This window comes from Marmota monax, unplaced genomic scaffold (genome assembly GCF_021218885.2).
Source record: "Marmota monax isolate L192 unplaced genomic scaffold, Marmota_monax_Labrador192_F-V1.1 WCK01_AAM20220418_F8-fsc00025, whole genome shotgun sequence".
Taxonomy (NCBI): Eukaryota; Metazoa; Chordata; class Mammalia; order Rodentia; family Sciuridae; genus Marmota; species Marmota monax.
Window position 1 is genome coordinate 17551499 of NW_026691950.1, and position 16525 is coordinate 17568023.

General features: G+C 39.9%; 1 protein-coding gene across 22 annotated transcripts in view; it reads left to right on the forward strand.

Moving 5' to 3' along the window:
* Positions 1–3625: 3625 nt before the first annotated feature.
* Positions 3626–16525, forward strand: part of Adgrl3 (adhesion G protein-coupled receptor L3) — a 785567-nt gene continuing 772667 nt past the window's right edge. For 21 of the 22 annotated variants that reach the window (XM_058571494.1, XM_058571546.1, XM_058571073.1 and 18 more), the window contains exon 1: positions 3626–4139. The gene's annotated coding sequence lies outside the window, so the exon portion shown is untranslated. Of the gene's footprint in view, positions 4140–4161; positions 4612–16525 lie in introns of those variants that run through there. The other variant, XM_058571098.1, reaches the window with a different exon arrangement.

The following is a 16525-nucleotide window of genomic DNA, read 5'->3' on the forward strand; positions in this document are numbered from 1 at the left end:
GAAAAATTGCTACCTTGACATCTGATTAAATGGTATAAGCAACCTATTCTCTTCTTGTCATTGATTTTATTTAATGGTCAGTTATTTTTACTTACTTCTTCCCCCTACCTTTGCTTTTTCTTTTCATTATTATGGTTTTTGTAATTTTCCTTTTTTGTGTGAACAAGTCCTCTTTGGTGAACATTTTCAGTTATTCATATAACTGACTACCCCTAATTTTCAGTTAATATGTTTCATATTTGATAAATATATTACCTCTGTTTTTAAATATCATTCTTCCACAACCTTCTAGACAACTCAAACTGTGGGAAGGCTGGGTCTAAAAACTCATCCATAGCCAATAGTAATTTGTGTTTCTGAAGCTACCAATAACAATATTTACTTTCTATAGAGCATTTTTCATTCCATGCATTTAAAAAATATTTTATTACTTTTCTAAATATGAGTATAAACATTTGGGAGATGGATTGAGTAATTTCCATTGTGCCTCTTTTACAAATAAGAGCCTCTTGTCACAATTTGCCAGAGTCTATTCTCTCTAAAACTATTTGCTTAAGTTACAAGTGAGTCCAGATGTCAGTTTATATTTTCCTTAAGTACCCATGGGAATTCATGGATGTCCTGTTATTAGGCAAATTCAAGAATCTAAACTTGAGCCTTTGAATATCTAGTTGGTCAGAATTCAGCAATATCTTTGAATCTCTTTCCCACTTGCCATTTTTTAAAAAAAGAATTACATGTTCAAAGTACTAGGGATGCAGTAATCTTTCCTTTTGCAGAAAATTAAAACTTGGAATTTGCATTCAAATTTTCTGATAATCTCAGAAGACATATGGACAAGCAACCAATTATTTAAAAGAATAAGAGAGACACTAAGGGTAGTGACTCACACCTGTAATCCCACCAATTCTGGAGGCTAAGGCAGGAGGATTGTGGGTTTGAGGCCAGTGTCAGCAATTTAGAAAGACCCTGTCTCAAAATAAAAATAAATGAAAGGATTGAGGATATAACTCAGTGGTAAAAGTAACCTGAGTTCAATCCCCAGTACCTAAACAAATAATTAAAAAGGACAAGAAAAAGGCAGAATGAAATAGGTGGTATTGTAGTGATACTATGAAGGTGCTATGAGAGTTATTTAGATTTACATACTATGACAAAATATCTGAAAAAGTCAACTAAAAAGGAAGGCAGGCTCAATTTGTCTCAAAATTTCAGAGGTTTCAGTCTATGATTGGTTAGTTGGTTGATCATGGTGTGGATGGGACAAAGCTGCTTATCTCATGATGGTCAGAAAGCAAAGAGAGAGAAAAGGGCCAGATTCCCAATATCCCCTTCAAGAGTATCTTGCTCAATGACCTAACAGCCTTGCATTGGGCACAACCTTTTAAATTTTCCACCACCTCCTGATACTGCACTGGCTGGGAACCAAATCTTTAGCACACAGCACTCTGGGGGACATTTAAGATTTGAACTCTCAAAGGCAGTATACTGGAAGGGCTGATTTTTAAAAAATTAGAGTTAATGATTAAAAGTTTCTTGAAGAACTTGGCACCAGAGTTGTTTGAGCTTTGAAGAATGATTGAGATTTTTGATAGTTACCCATGTTGGGTATGGTCTATTAATTATGATGAGGTTTTAGGTTCTTCAGATATTCTGGGGTTGATGCTACCTCCTTAAGAACTCCCAGTGGGCATAAGATCTTTCTGACTGTAAACAACAAATACAATTTGGAGAATCTGACCATGGCTGTTAATATGCTTATAGGACACATATAATAAATCTGTACAACTTGAGTATATAGATACAGAAAAATAACACTTAGCCATTTGAAATTAAAAACATTTAGAGCAGAAAAAGACTTTTTAGAAATGATATACTTAACCCTTTCATTTACGAAGACCTCACCAAGAGGATCAGTCATCAACCAAGGTCACTTAGGTAACTTGAGCAAACTTTCCCTCTATCAGAAGGCATGGCTTTGAAATCTGCACTTTTCTATATCCACCAGTTAATTTATATAGATATTCTGAAATAAAATCATCGAATCCTCACACCCACTTATCAGACAAATATACTTTAAACTCTGCAATGAACTTGCATGCATGAGCTAAGTTGAAGGAACATAAAATGGACCAAAGGCAGGAAATGCTTTAGGACTCGGTACCCGCATAATGAAAATACGGAATAATCTGCACTGGAAAAAAGACACTGGTAGGACTCTACCTGATATTGTTAATTCACCTACAAAGGAGTGAGAAGAGTAAAGGAGGGAGAGAGGAAAGAAAGGGAGGTAGGGGGGAGAGGGAGAGAAAGAGCTGGGGGGAGAGAAGGAGGGAGAGAGAGGGAAAGAAGGAGGGAGAGAGAGAGAGAGGGAGGGAGAGAGAGAGAGAGAGAGAGAGAGAGAGAGAGAGAGAGAGAGAGAGAGAGAGAGAGACAGCTCGAGCGAGCCTCCCAGCCCTGAGAGAGGTACTCTTTGTCTGACAAACCCTGAAAAAGAAGCCTCTGGTAGCAGCCCTCTCCTTCCCACCTCCAAGCTTCTGCCGAGCTGCTAGGTGGAGCCCGCAGGCACTCCAGATCCGGGTTTTGTCGGCCACCCCCTTCCCCCGGCTCGAGCCCCCCTCCGGGGTTCTGGGAGCTCTCGCCGCTCGCTTGCTCGCTCGCCCGCCTGCGGGTGGCTCATTCTGGCCTCGGCTCGGGCCCCGGCTGTTTTCGCCGCGCGCTAGCTGCACGGCTCCGGCGCTACCCGTTCTCCGACCGGCTTTCCGCACGTCGCCGCTTCGCCTGCCCGCCCAGCCCCTCTTGCTCCAGTTCCCAGGAGCGGGGATGCAGATGCTGCGGCTGGTCCGGGTGGGCGCCTGCACTGCCGCCGCCGCTGTAGGCATTTCCCGGGCTGCTTGTTGCCTCGGCTCCCGCAGCTGCTGCCGCTGCCGCCGCCAGTGACTCGCCCCCTCCCCTTTCTTTCTTCTCTTTTCGCCTCTGTCCTCTTTCTTCGGGTGTGCGCGCGCGCGGGTTGCACGGTTTGCTTTGGCAGAAGCTCGCTCGTGTGTGCGCGTGTGTGAGTGTGCTTGTCTGGAAAGCGCCAGAGCCTCGTTCGCTTTTGGGAGTCGAAGAAGAAAAAGAATCAAAGCAGCGGCGGCGGCGGCGGCGCGGAGCCCGGGCCGCGCGATGAAGCTCCCACATGCCCGCAGCTGCCTGGCCCGACCGGCGAGCTAATCAGTCACCTCCCGGGCTCGGGGCTCGCCAGCCCCCGGGACGCAGCCCTAGGCGGCAGGGCACACGCTCTGCCCGCGCGTCCCCGCCGTGCACCAGAGAAGGAGTTTGCGTGGCTCTCGCTCCGGTTCTCCGCACAGGTTGCGGGCGCGAGATCGGACCCTCGGCTGGGAGAGAACCTTGGGGGGAGGAGGAAGAAGAAGAAGAGGAGGGTTTGGCGGAGAAGCCACCCCTGGCCCTAGCGGCTCTCCCTACCTATTCCATCACTCCCGCTCCGAGGCGGAGAGGGGAGGACGAGGAAGAAGAAGAAAAAGAAAGAGAAGGGGGGTGGGGTGGGAGAACTGGATATAAAGATCGGCTGGGGGGATGGTGGAAGATTTTTGGTCTCCTCAGCAGCGTCTTTTCTTAAGCGGCGGCGGCGGTGGTGGCGGCGGCGGCGGCAGCAGCAGCAGCAGCAGCAAGAAGAGAAGCAGCTCCAGCTATGACTGCCGCATGTTAATAGCTACCACTTGGGTTCCTGGGCTGCCGCTGGAGACTGAGCCTGACTCCGAAGTTGTGCAACTGTGAACTGGGAGAGACATTTGAACCCTCCTTTCTCTTTGCTCCGCTTTTGCCCCCTTGGGGTGTGTGAAGAGAGGAAACGTAAAGGACGACAAGCATTTGGCTTTCCCTCTTCTCTTTCTCCACGGCTGTGTTGCAGAAGAAAGGGAAGAGAGACTTTTGTTGTTGTTTTCTTGACTGGGGTCTCCACCCTCCTGCTGCCTTCTCTGGCTTTATCATTTTTTTTTGGCCGCGTGTGGTGGGGGTGTCTTTGCTGGGGCCAGTCCATCTTTTGCCCCGGGCTCTATGGCTGGATTGTGGAAACTGCACCCCGCTGCAGGTTGTTGAGCAACTGATGGGACGATCTCAGGGACCGGCGGTTGCAGAAGGTAATTTATTCTTCTCACTCTTCATCATAGTGGTCGTCCTGGTCTGGCCCAGGCGGTGGCATCCGCCGGGCGGGCAACTGAGGGGGTGCGGGGTTCACGCACACTCACCCTTCCACTCACACACTCGCCGTCACACACTCGCCCTCTCACACACTCATCCGATCGTGATGCGGGGCGGGAAGGGAGCCTCCTGGCTGGTGGGCGCTCAGGTCTGGCACGGGTTCGAGGTTTTATCAGCCATTGGGCGATTTGGCGGTTGAGCAGGATGAACGCGAGAGGAGACCGGGCGCATTCGCTGTCGCACTTGCTGGGGAATAGAAAAGGTTTCCACCCCGGGAATTTTCCCTCTCCTCTCACCCCAGTGCCTTCCCCTGGTAGGGGCTGAAAGCAACCGAGGGGGCGCCTTTTCTCCACTGGACTGGAGCTCTTGCCACTCGAAGCAGGAGCATGCTGGAGGACGGACAGGGACCTGGTGAGAGGCTGGGCTCTGAGGTGATGGAGAATGCGGGGTGGTGAGCCTTGCGCGGTCTTCTCTTGACGCCTGTCTTGGAGCATCCAAGGTGGCCTCGCTTGCCCAGGTCGCGCCCCTGAGTTGTGGAGCCGCTCTGCCTATCCGCACCCCGCCTGTTGTGTCCCCTTCACGGCAGTTTGGTTTAGACTTGCGTGCCCAGGCTTTGTTAGGGGATTGTGGCTGGAGAAAGCTGTCACTTTTACGGATGGCCGGGGACTGAGGTGTGCTGCTAGTAGGCACTAGGCAGGGGGTGGTGTTAAATGAATCAGGGTGGGCTCGGCTCGGGGGTAGGGTGAGTAGAACACTGGTGGACGCGGGTTACAGGTAGGAGGGCAGGCACCCTGGAGCTTCTCTCTCCGGAGAGAGGAAGTCTGGGCTGTAGCTGAGCTTTGATGCCGCCGAGACCCAGCCTGTGGTCCCACTTCGGAGCTTGCAGACTGAATGTTCCAGCGTCCCAACAATTTTAGGTGTGTACGTTTGAAGGAGTGGGGAACGACCTCCTCTACCAGGGTTAGTTGGCAGTGGGGTCCGCGTGTGCCTGTCTGGGTGTGCGCGTTCCTGCTCCTGGAGGATGTCAGGGAGATGTGTACTGGGATGTGCTGATGCTACTTGAGAAGAGCTTGCTTATCAAAATCGCCTGGCATCCGCTTAACTGGAAAATCTGGTTTGGGGAGGCCAAGGGGGCCCTGTAGGATTGTGAGGAAGCCTCACACTGTGTTCGCTCTTCCCCGGAGAGGCGCAGTTCAGCGAGATGCGTGGGACGCGTGAGAGTCGCTGGTGCAGCGCTCGACGCACCCTAGATTGGCCCTGGTGAGGACCTCATAGAGTAGTCATCTTTCTAACAGATTGAAGTAATCAAGTCAAACCAGCATAACCTCTGGTCCTTAGAATTCTCTGGCTACTTTCCTAGCACCAATAGAAACATGCGCTGCCTTTATTTATGGCTAGCGATGTAGCAGTTGGGTGAACTCGGGCATACGAACCACCTCCAGGGTGTCTCCTCCCTGTGTTCCATGTGATCCTTGCCTGCAGTAGTTAGAGAACATTGTAAACAACAGTGTAAGCATCCACAGTCTCCTTTAGAGCTGAACCTATTGGTGTCTGTTTTGTTTACTTTCCTGGGTGGATTACTCATTAGGAAGTATAAGCCTTTTTGCACGTCTGATTTTACATCCTTTCAGCCAGCTGCTGGGGAAATGAGACGCATACACTCTGGCAGGAGGAAAAACTATCTTCTGTGTTTGCTCCGAAGTAAATAGGCGGTCTGCTAATTTTAGTGTCACATGGGCTACCATCCTAGTTAAAGAATGTCATCGTAGAATTTGCAAAAAAACACTTCAGTGATTTTTCATTTGGAGATCGTCCTGTATCTCCCTGTGAGATACCAGAGCTTAGATTTCCCTAATATATTTTTCAGTCTGTAATGGTACCAAATTCTTTGGAGTTCTGGCACCCAATTTATCTGTGTGTGGATTGCTAATAAAATTGCCAGTTCTTTTTTAGTATCACCAAAAGAGGATATCAGATAATTTGTGTAGGAGTTAGGAGGATATTTGTGTTCTGTCAGCTTTGTTTCATCCAATCTTTCTTTCTCCTCTTCCTTTTTTCTTTTTTTTTCTTTTGTAACTAAAGAAAGGGTAAAGAATGTACAAGGTAAACAATTTGTCAATAGTTGCTTTTGCAATGATAACTACTTTTAAATTTCAGTACTTAAATGGCATTAAATTCCTTACTTCTGTATTAGCTCTGACTGCTTTGGTGTTTGTTGCAAATGGCTGTGTCCTATTTGGTTTTAAAAGTACAGCACTGTATAATGGGTACTTTGATTTTAGGTACACTAATTTTTTGATTTTTTTTTAAAGATCTTGACTTCTTGAAAAAATTTAGGTTGCCAAAGAAAAATACTGAATCATCAATACCTGATCTTGATTAAGTTGTATTTTTATAAGTGATATTGCTCGTGGTCATCACCCTAATAGAAAATTTAGAGAGTTATGTTTTAACCCATAAGAATCTAGTATCATATATGTGTTTCATTTCTAGGGGGTATGTGTTACAGTTTTTATACTTGTAAATATTTCTAAGGATTTAAAGAATACTTTTTTCCTCCCATTTTGGAAGATCTCATCACAATGATTCTCAGTCCTTCCATTAGAAGATTTGATCAGATCTGTTCTTTGTTTCCTAGCAGCATGTGTTTCCTAGCAGTCATACATTCCACAGGTCCTGATGTCATTAGAACAGTGTCTGTCAGTTTATTGTGCTGTCTTTAGCTGAAGGTGAATGTGTCAGTGTTTGAATGCCATTCCATAACACTTCTAAGTATTCAGTAACCTGCTGCACTGGAGTACATGGTTGACTGAACTATTTCTAAAACTGGGTAGGAGAAATGATTAGTACAACGGTTTATGTGAACTACTTAATTTTTCTTAGGTAGATATGTTAGGCTGCATCAGGCATCCCTAGCCAGAAGAGTGATAAGCCAGCATGTGATTTGTCTGATACTTTTGATGTCTCAGTTTAGGTTGCTTGGTGAGATTATCCTTCAGATTCAGGACCAGCTCAAAAATATGAATGAAACATTTTTCAGAAATGATTTTCTTTATAATGTTCTTCTTATGTTTTACAGACTTAAATATTTCTTTCCACAGGGAAAAATAACAAGTATGGGACTTACTGGCTCCAGCTGCTGTGCCTGCTATTGTTTCTAGTGATTAGGATAGGCAATTTTTTCCTGTGGACTTGATTTACCTTTGATTCCTTTTTGTAAGTTGTAGCCAAGGAAATCATAAATAGTAGATTTAAAAAAGATTAGAAAATCACAAGATTGAAGTTAATTAAATAATATAACACATAATTGCATTGTTTTTTAGAATTTGATTTGGACCATTTTAGCTGTGTTTGAACTCTCTTTGAAAAGGGCTGCCAAGTAGAAGTGATGGTTACTGTTAAAAGTGGGCATTGTGGAACAGAAATTAGCAAAAAACTGATTGAGATTTTTTTGTATTAAGATCAAACACTGATTCTGAGAAATGCTGTGCTACTTTAATTTGGTATGGTGTGAACTGCGAGAGCAGTCAGAATTTAAAGAGAGAAGATCCTGATACTTCCTTAACTTTTGCAAGTGGCTGTTTTGCCTTAAATTATCTTAGATTTGCATTGTATTCAAAATATACATTTGGTCATTTATGGAGGGCCCCTAAAGACTGAGATTATATTGTAACTCAGCATTTGTTTGCCCTCAAGTGTATGTGTATACCTAAACTACTGTTGCATTTTTGTATGTTTCTTTCATGTATATGTTTCTTTAAAATTACCCTATTTTGCAATAAAATAAAAAATAGAATAGTTGAATGTGTGTAGAGGCTTCCTAATGTTTCCTTTGTTATCTCTCTGACTTCATTGTGTGTGTGTGTGGGGGGGGGTAGGGAGTTGTTGATCAATGCAGAGAAAAATCCAGATTCTTCATTCATTTTAATTTTGATATTGACGTTAGTTGACATTTGAGAAAGTAGTGTGATCATGCCCCTGGAAGGCATTTATGATTTCTGGTATGTGCAGGTTTTCCCCAAAAAACATTTAATGTATTACCCTGGTCTGAATATGAATAAAATTAACTCTATGGATACATGAGTAACCAGGTATATGTTTTTTCCTTTTGGAATTGTGAATGTGCTCATTGGTTTACAAACATAAAAAAGAAAAAAGAAAACTAGGGCTCAGTGGTAGAGCACTTGCCTAGCAAGTATGAGGCACAAAGTTCGATCCTTAGCACCACCTAAAAATCAATAAAATAAAGGCGTTCTGACCATCTACAACTACAAAATAAAAAAGAAAAAAGAAAAAGAAAAGAAAGCTAATTGTCTTATTATGAAGTAATTAAATTCTCCATTTATTTTGGGGTGGGTGGGTGAAAGGGTTGAGTTCTTTTCCTACAGAATCTGTGTAACAGAATCTAATATACACACACACACACACACACTCACTCACTCACTCTTGTTTGAAGAGTGTGGGTTGGTTTTTATAGTGCCAGGTATTGAACCAGTTGCCTTTGGCATGCTAGCAAGCTCTCTACCACTGAGCCATACCCTTGGCCCCAGGATCTATAAATCTGATTAAAACATGCCTTGCCTATGTCTTATGGACACTTTAAAACCTGCATTTAATATTAATAAATACCTTCATAAGAGTAATTATGGAGATGAAGTTAAAATTTTGTCCATAATATTCAAGAATTTAAATGGGATACTGTTCATATTAATCTTGTTATTTGGAAAATTATCTTTGAAGTGGAAAAATAAATAATCCAATTGAGTATTCATGTCTGGTAGAACTTTGTATGTAGTTATTTTGAGGGGCTGACAATGCTCTTACCTAGTATTTTAAGGAATTGTGTGGGTCTCTGAGACCTTTTCACAGGGTATGCAAAAAGAAAAACATTTTCTTTACAATGCTTAGACATTATTTGCCTACCACTCTCCTCCTCCTCCTCCTCCTCCTCCTCCTCCTCCTCCTTCTTCTTCTCCTTCTCCTTCTCCTTCTCCTTCTCCTTCTTCTTCTTCTTTTTTTCTTTTTTTGGCACTGGGGATTGAATCCATAGACACTTAAGTATTGAGCCACATCCCCAGTCTCTTTTTATGTTTTGAGTCAGGGTCTCATTAAGTTGCTTAGGATCTCACTTGGTGGCTAAGGCTGGCCTTAACTTATGATCCTCCTACCTCAGCTTCCTGAGTCACTGGGATTACAGGACAGGGCCACCATACCTGGCTTAGTCTATTTTTTAACAAGTGTACAGTGGAATTTTCCAGAAGGCATATGATATGTGTTGACATCATTGCTCTGATAACATATGGCATATGTGTAGTCTTGTGTTTTAAAATGTTCCCAGTTCATTAATGCATAAATACTATTATAGATAATATAATCAGAAGTCACTTTAGGTGTGGAAAAGAATCCTTGTACCCAAACCATTGAGAACTGTACAAATTAACTTCCAAGGTCCTTTTGCTCACATGTGTTACCCATCTGACCATACAAGGAGCCATATAGGATGAGAAAACAAATAGATTTTCAAGCTTTAAAAAGAACAGACACATTTGATATTTTACTTATTGATTTTTTGGCATTTTCATTATTCTGTTTCCTAAAATTCTAATGTTAAAAAAGTGCTTTTAGGGTTAGGGTTGTGGCTCAGTGGCTGAGCGCTAGCCTCGCACATGTGAGGCACTGGTTCAATCCTCAGCACCATATAAAACTGAATAAAAATATACTTGTGTCCATGTATAACTAAAAAAATATTTTTTAAAAAACCTTGCTTTTAGTTTTTTGATTCGCCTTTAGTGAAAGACGTAGGTTTTCAGCATGATCTGCTGAGTGGTCCTGGGGTAGCTACAGAGAAGCCAAGGAAAAAATTTGAGATCTAGGCAGCAGTTGTATCCAGAAAGGCAGAATGGTGTATAGGTGAAGAGAAAGGAACTCAGTGTATTTGACTGGGTTTGAGAAGCTATTTGGTTTTGGGCAAGATACTGGATCTTATGTGTGACTCAATTTTCTGATGTATTTTAATGGGTTTAACAATTACCAGATTCACAGATTATTGTGAAAGTTCAACGATTAAATATATGCAAAGTGCTTAAAACAGTTCCTGACATATAATAGTAAGGTATAATCATTTCTACTGTCATCATCATCATTGTTAGGTCTCATGAGGGTCCTAGGAAACTTTAATCAATTCCCCATGTGATTCAGATATGCAATTTTATTTCACATCATTGCTTTAGAGTATGCCTTAAAATATTACTAAATTTAAAAGTTTTATATAAAAATAATCTTGGCTTTATTTTTCTCTTGCAATTTAAAATTTAGGGGAAGTTATTGATTTTTTTTGTAGGAAGAATTAATAAAACACCTTTGTTAGCTTGACCTAAGTTTGAAGTTGGGTACTGAGTATGAATGGCCAATTAAAAGTAGATTTCAAAGACCCTAATTGAATATTTATGTCTCTTGGGAATTATTAGGGAGGAAATCACTTTTCTGAAGTGATATCAAGACGGCTCACTACATGCTTAATCTGTTAATCACTATCTAAGCACCACAACAGGCCCTTTTCAGTGAAAAGGATCCTTGGGGTAATTATATACTGTAGTTGAGTCTGTTTGTGAATGGTGACATACTTGTGAAAGAAGATCCACATACAGAGCACGTTTACTATATGATAAAGTTTAACTGGAGAATTGTGATACTACTCACTCAAGCACTTTGACAGCCATTTGAGAACTTTACATTATAAGTCATCTATGGTTTTTGCCTGTATCCCATGTCATCTTGTAATTTCTGAATTGTCACTAGAAATTGGTATTATAGAACCTATCACCTTCAGCACTTTGGTTAATGCAATCTGTCCTAGTATTGTAGAAGGTAAATTATACTCCATAGATAAGTGTAGCTGGCAACCGTTCTTAATTATTAATTTTTCAGAAATGACCTTTGGATTGGAGAGACTTGAATATAGTCTCCAATGCACAATTTTCTAGTTTTAACTTCTCTATTAAGAAATAGAGTTAATAACATCCAGATTGCTAGTTTCTAGAGAAGAATAAGTAAATAAAAAAATATCTGGTAGAGTGAGCATTTAATGCATGGTACCTGTTATTATTTATCATACTATTATTAGAAATGCCCTTGAGTACTATCCTTAAGAAAACTTAGCTAAATCAAATATCATTTTCTTAATTGAGGAGTTCTTGATGAGCTATGGAAATCAATAGCATTTTCTTAAGCTGTTTAAAAAGGTTTCTTGTCTCTTATTTGTCTTTCCCTCTCTGCTTCTTTAACCTTTTAGTAACTATTTCTGAGCTCTTCCTCTTAACATATTATGCTCTGCTATTGAATTCCCACCAGAACTCATAATCCTGATAAAAAAATATTTTTGACATCCATCAAACATTGTGCCTGAAGACTGACTTTAAATCAGGTGTAAGATGAAAGTAACAATTTAATTTAAAAAATTTTAAATTAAACAGCTGATGATCTTTTCACACAATGTCAACAGTTCTCTAAGCATTAAGGGCATCTGTAACCAAATGAAGTCATCATAAACTTCAAGATTTATATTACAGATTTCCATACTTTTAAATGATTTATAATGCCAAAGTGCAAGTCCTTCTAATATTGCTATAAATGCAAAGGAACCCTTAAAATTGAGATCCCCAGATTGTTTTAAAGACTAGAAGGTTTGAAAGTCTCATAATTAAGTCCAGATTTTAGAATTAACTCTGTATTTCAGTGACACCTGCCAATAAGAGAAATTTTAAAAATCGCGTGATTTTTACCTATATTTATACAGCACATTCATGTGAAAAAGGAAGGGTACAACACAGGTGGTGAAAACAAATGAGAAAATAAACTGTGCATTAGACAACTGACTTGCTAAATTGTACCAGACTTAAATGTTTGAAAGTATGACTCAAGAAAATGAAAAGCCAAGTAAGAAGTGACACCCACTTCTGTTTGATCAGCTTGTGTTGGTGTTTCTGTGTCCTGCAGAGGCAGAGTGTGTTACTATTCAGGACAGCCCCAGTGGCTAACAGTAGCCTGAGCCTGTGAGAATAGGGGAGAGACTCAAGCCCAGTTTTTGATGTTCTGCTTGGGTGGGTTACTTGAATACTAAAATGCATTCCATTGACAGCTGACCCTGTAAGAGGTTTCTCAACAGTCTCCTGTTTTGTTTTGTTTTGGTTTGTTACCCCCTCCTCTCCCCTTCCTTTCCTCAAAGCTCTTCCAAATAAATACTTTTGGATAAGAGGAAATGGTCTTGACTGATGGTCATCTTTTTGTATGAGATTTTCTTTTTGGCAAGAATGGAAGAGCTCCACTGGTTTATATTAGCATTTTTTCTTTAATTTTCAGTGTCTTGATTTGTCAGTGGCTGATGGTTTTTTGAACCTTGACTCAGAATACTGATCATGAATTCAAGGAGTGGACAAAGAACCTATTGAGAAATAGTTTTGTGTTAACACAAGGCATGTGTATATCTATTGCATTTCTTCTTTATCTCAGCTTTAAATATTCAGTTGAAGTCGTCTAGTGAGTTTTAATCATATTATTAACTGTAGTTGATGTTAGAGGAAGTATTGAGGCAGTCATTTTCTTTCTTTTAACCTTTATTTTATTTATTCATTTTTATGTAGTGCTGAGGATTGAACTCAGTACCTCACATGTGCTAGGCAAGAGCTCTACCACTGAGCTACCACCCCAGCCCAGGCAGTCATTTCTTTTAAAATAACATATAGTCTTTTTTAAAAGATAATTTTAATTAAATTTCACTTTCACCTTAAGTGATATTTATGCATTACAGATAAGTATTTAATAGTCATTTTGAAATGACACATTTTATGATAGTATCTTAGTTGTCATATATACTAAAATTCAACTTACAAGATTTAGTAGAATGACATATTCATTATTTTTCTTATTCTCTATATTTATTTATTTATTTTTCTTTATTAAATTATTTATTAATTCTAATTTGTTATACATGATGGCAGAATGCAGTTCATTTCATATTACACATATAGAGCCAATTTTTCAAGTCACTGGTTGTACACAAAGTATTTTCTTTTTTTTTTTTTGTAAAATAATAGTTGTTTATTTAATAAAAGTTATAAGGCAGATTTAACCAGAGTTACAAAGTTATCATTTAAAGGATTTTAAAAACAAATAGATATTTGAATAAACCTTAATTTTTAAAAGGAAGTATCCCACAGGGGAATTCGATGGGATGTATGGTTAATTTCTCATCTGCAAGAAAAAGACAAGTGGAGAGCCATAAACTTCCACTGGGTCAGGCATCCCTTTCCCAGTGGCCAGTGCTTATCTTGACCATGGGAGGGCATTCCCTTCCTTCATGGTCTTTGTTTGGCTTTTGTTGTTGAACTCTTGAGATATCTTCTAGAGGGTGGTGAGAATCCAGTGTAGCACGCCTGTCCATATCTGCCTTACCTTTAAGCTTATAGTTTCTTTTTTTTTTTTAATTTTTTTATTGGTTGTTCAAAACATTATAAAGCTCTTGACATATCATATTTCATACATTAGATTCAAGTTGGTTATGAACTCCCAATTTTACCCCAAATACAGATTGCAGAATCACATCGGTTACACATCCACATTTTTACATAATGCCCTATTAGTAACTGTTGTATTCTGCTACCTTTCCTATCCTCTACCATCCCCCCTCCCTCCCCTCCCATCTTCTCTCTCTACCCCATCCACTGTAATTCATATCTCTCCTTGTTTATTTTCCCATTCCCCTCACAACCTCTTATATGTAATTTTGTATAACAATGAGGGTCTCCCTCCATTACCATGCAATTTCCCTTTTCTCTCCCTTTCCATTTTCATACATGTACTTAGAGTAATGATGTCTAATTCATTCCGCAGTCATTCCTACTCCCTTGCCCACTCCCTGCCCCTCCCTACCCCTCCCTCCCCTTTGCCTTATCTAAAGTTCCTTCATTCCTCCCATGCTCCCCACCCCCACCGCCATCATTATTATGAATCAACATCCTCATATCACAACATTTGGCCTTTGGTTTTCTGGGATTGGCTTACTCCACTTAGCATTATATTCTCCAACTCCATCCATTTACATGCAAATGCCATGATTTTATTCTCTTTTAATGCTGAGTAGTGTTCCATTGTGTGTATGTATATACCAAAATTTCCCTATCCATTCTTCTACCAAAAGGCATCTGAATTGGTTTCACAATTGAACTATTTTGAATTGTGCTGCTATAAACATTGATATGGCTGTGTCCCTCTAGTATGTTGTTTTTAAGTCCTTTGGGTATAAACCAAGTAGTAGGATAGCTGGGTCAAAAGGTGGTTCCATTCCAAGTTTTCCAAGGAATCTCCATACTACTTTCCTGATTAGCTGCACCAATTTGCAGTCCCACCAGCAATATATGAGTGTGCCTTTTCAGTGTCTCTTTTCTTTCTCTATGGACAATATCCTTCACTTCACTGAGCCATTCCTTTTTCAATGACTGTAGTAGAATGATAATACAGTTTGAGTATTCCTTACCCCAAATGTTTAGGATCAGAAGTGTTTTGGATTTCAGGATTTTTGGATTTTGGAATATCTGCATATATATATAATGAAACATTTTGGGGATGGGACTCAAGTCCATCTGAATATTCATTATAGTGATTCTTTGTTAATCAAGACAAATCTGGCCTCCGTTGATTTGGCTAGAAAACTTTCAAAATGAGTTTACTTGTTTCCTGTCAGTAGCTAAAATGGTCTTGGAAAATGATTCCCTACTCACCATACCCAGAATAGTCAACAGAAATACAAATAAAGGGGTTCATATTTTAGGTTTATTTTAAAAAATAGCTAAGTCACTCATTAAACCAACCAGATCATATAGATTTTGTATATGTGGGAAGTCACCAAGTATCAGAAAGATGTCACTTTACAGAAGCAGTGTGTTTCTTTCTGTCCTGTAATGGTGGAATTGACCTCATACAATACTGAATAGGGGAGCTGGACTCAGGTTTGCTGGCACTAAGAGTGCTGGATTTTTCTAGTATATGCTTAAAAATGCAGAAAATAATGTTGGTCTTCCAAGTTTAAATTTTATCTAGGCATTGAATACATCTACATGAATAGAACTTCCCCATCTGATAGTGGGCATGGATGAATAATTAATTACATATGAACTCTGTTAGCACCATTAACGTAGTCCTTATGGAAAAAGAACACATTGTTTCTAAACCAGAAGTACAGATTGCACAGAAAAAACTGTAGGGAAAAAACAACAACAACAACAACAAAAATACCTGTGGCATGGGAATAAATGTAACATAAAATAAGTGCAAATACAAGTAAATCAAGGAAAAAAACGGGTTTACAGATATGTACTCATCCATCTGTTTGAGACATTATTTTACGTTTTCTAGTGTATCCATTATATAATGCTTCTGATGAAAATATATTTTTATTCAAGTAAACTTTTTGTTTAGAGGCAGAATATTCAAGAGTTCATCAAGTTGGATGTTTCAAATAATGGAGTATGGATAACTTTATAGTTGCCTAACAAATCCCAAGAAACTATATACTTCAGCATGCCAGTAGTAATGTTTTTCAATGACCGCCATCTAATGTGGATCCATTATTATAAAGTCCAGAGTTTGGGTAGAGTTTAATGCTGAGATTTGACCAGATGAGGTAAAGTAGCGCTTCAGAGGCATTATCTGTAAGTGTAGAGTCCTCCTAAATTTATTGCTTTTTACTTTTTTCTTTATTCAAATTGGAAAGTTCTGTTGAATTTTCATTTTCTTTTTAAGTACAATTCAATATAAGTAGTAACATATGAAGATAATTTGGGGGATTTTTTAAAGGTTAGTAGAAACCTTAATTAGAAGAGCTTCCATGTACAGTGACCTTCTTTATTGTTGCAGATCCTCAAAGAAGAAAGAGCACTAAAAATTAGTATGCTGTCAACATTGTATTCTTATGATTTGATGTTATTAAGCAAACTTTGCGATTCTTCCTTTCTTTTCTTTTCTTTCTTTTTTTTTTTTTTTGGTGCATTTGATTAAATGTGTGATCTTATCTTGCTGAAGTAGCCTGCTGGGCTGCAGACAGTAGTGTTCAGAAATGAAATTTGCTTAAGGCCTCTGAGCAGACATTCATTCAATGAGATCTTTCTTGAATAATAGATGATAGTGAGATAGCAGTGGTGTGCATGTGTGTTTTCTTCCTTGAATTTAGGGAATATTGAGATAGGGCAGCAATAACAACAACAAAAGTCGTAGGGTATGAAAGAAAACATTAGGTTTATAAGTGAGAAATTAACCTGCTTTATTACAAATG